Source organism: Eurypyga helias, unplaced genomic scaffold (assembly GCF_000690775.1).
Source record: "Eurypyga helias isolate BGI_N326 unplaced genomic scaffold, ASM69077v1 scaffold2462, whole genome shotgun sequence".
Classification (NCBI taxonomy): domain Eukaryota; kingdom Metazoa; phylum Chordata; class Aves; order Eurypygiformes; family Eurypygidae; genus Eurypyga; species Eurypyga helias.
This window is the reverse complement of record NW_010237674.1, coordinates 134,572-136,896: the sequence shown is the minus strand read 5'-3', so window position 1 is coordinate 136,896 and position 2,325 is coordinate 134,572. Positions and strand designations below refer to the sequence as shown.

The following is a 2,325-nucleotide window of genomic DNA, read 5'->3' as shown; positions in this document are numbered from 1 at the left end:
CATCCTTTCTCAATGAGGTTTTAAGTTCTTTCAGTTGCTTCTCTCCTTTTTGAAGCTGTAATAAAGATCATAATTAGAATTCCAGTTGCTTAAGTGAGAAATTAGCATGTTCTTAAATGCTGAGCCAAGTCGGATTCCCAGCGAGACCCCCTCCGGGTATGTGTCCTGCCCCAAAGCGCTTTCCCTAATACCAATTTGCGTTCTGGATGTATTAAAGAAAATCATATTCATTGCCACCTAGCAGTTAATCAGAGCCTTCAGATAGGCTTGAAATAATTTGCAGCCTGACCGCCAAAACCACCTGCATCCATTCATTTCTTATAGCTGTACCCAGGCGTGCTCTAAAACTTGTCAGTGTCAGTCCATTGCGCAATACCAGCACTGAGACAAATGCACTCCGTGCTTGTCCTTCATTCTTACAAATTTGTCACAAATACTACTTCACCCCACTCTAGACTTAGTTGCTTGCTGTCTTCTGGCTACGACCAAGGGAACAAAAATCTAGTGGCTTCTACCTGATATTTTCCCTGTCAAAAATATCTTTTCCTAAAGGTTTTGATTTGGTTTTGTGGAATTGGGCACTAACATAGATACCTTATCTATTTATGCATATTACCATGTAAATAAGATTCTAGCAGATTGGAATAAATTAAAATCTTAATGGGGCTAAAATAAACCTCATTTGTAAATTAATTAAAAACAAGAAGCAAAGAACATTTAACACTTTTTAAAAAAAGTCATTTTCATGGTGCAAAATACAGATTTAATTTCCAAATAAGAATGGTAAACTGTAATCTTATGATGTGCAAGAAAATACTTGGAACATATGAAATAGCAGTCACAGATTTTGCAGTCAAGATGTTCCATTTCTGGTTTTCCAAATTGTTGCAGAAGAAACCAAAGGGTAAAGCAAATAAAATACTGTTTTTGCAGTTGACCCAGGTAGGGATGTGATACTGGTGGGAGATGGATTCATCTCTCTCATGTGCCTTTTTTTTTTAAAACGGTGAATTTTTATGTTCTGACGTCTCTGCTGCCAGCTCTGCCTAACATGCTTCTGATACGCTCTTGTTTCCACAGGCCAAGGCTGCAAGCACAAAGGAAGTTTGCTCAGTCCCAGCCAAACAGTCCCAGCACAACTCCGATAAAGATAGTGGAGCCGTTGTTACCCCCTCCCGCCACTCAGATTTCTGACCTCTCCAAAAGGAAGCCCAAGACTGAAGATTTTCTCACTTTCCTCTGTCTTCGAGGTAGGAGTCTTGCAGCAGCCTAGGGGGATGGTCTCATTCCAAGAATGAACCGCAGCACCACACACCGACTAGCAGCTAGACAAATGTACTGGTGCTACACTTGAATATATTGTGTGCACTTCAACTCTCAGCAATTTGACTGTATCTGCAGCAGAAGCATTCGAGTTCATGGTTGTAAAGACCATAAAATTAAGCCGGTAATAGTGCAAAAGGAAATTTCTTTTATGCTTAGCACTCTGTTATCCTGAATGGGTTTTTGTCTAGCTCTCTTAAGCCCTCCCCATCTTCCTTTGTTTTGCCTGACTATAAACTGAAGAAGTGCTTAACTTCCCTGAGTGCTTCTTCCTGCAAGAGGCGAAATGTGGTTAGAAATTGCCATTCTCTACTTACTCACTGTCCTTTATTGTTCAATCAGAGTGAGGCATTTCATCTCATGGTGGGTGGAGGGGTTACCATTGTTCTTAGCTGCCCCGGGAGCCAGATTGTTCCCACGTCGGTAATTAAAACAGGTGAGCTCCTCCACTCAGCAACCCAGGGGTAGATGAGGCATCTGGAGTTGTACAGCGAGATACCCGAATTATCCCACAGTAGCGAGTACCTGAGCCTGGCTGAAGTTGTATGTGTGTGTCTGGGATCTCTGGTATGTGTCTGTGAGCCTGCATGCCAGACTTGAGGACCTTAGAGTGAGGTACAGCTGACTGTCCAGATTAAGCTACAGAAGGAGACCCTAGCCAAGTGCTCATTTTTCTTGGAACTTGCCATGGCCCTGTGTCCCAAATCATGTACTGAAGATAGCATCTTTCATTTTAAACTCAGTTAATGTCGTATTAGCTCTAGCACGTTTCTTTTTTAGCAGGCTGCCTGTCCCTTTAGCTAGTCATTGCTCCCTCCTTAATGTGCTGGAATGATGCCTCTTGATGTTGTTTTGTCCCGCTACCTGCTGAAGGGTGTGCATTTGTTACAGATAGGCCTGGTCTGCAAAAGTCTTACTTACCTCGTGGGTTGAATCCTTCAAAGCGTGTGTTTGTGAGTTCCCCTTTCCAGTTCTGAGGTCTGTGTTGCGGCTGTGAGCAGC

At 42.7% G+C, this 2,325-nt stretch overlaps 1 protein-coding gene across 1 annotated transcript in view; it reads left to right on the top strand.

Annotated features, from left to right (window-relative positions):
• The first annotated feature begins 1,084 nt into the window (after positions 1-1,084).
• JARID2 (jumonji, AT rich interactive domain 2) overlaps positions 1,085-2,325 on the top strand; it is a 63,491-nt gene continuing 62,250 nt past the window's right edge. Inside the window, 1 exon segment of the mRNA XM_010147529.1 lies at positions 1,085-1,250. The gene's annotated coding sequence lies outside the window, so the exon portion shown is untranslated.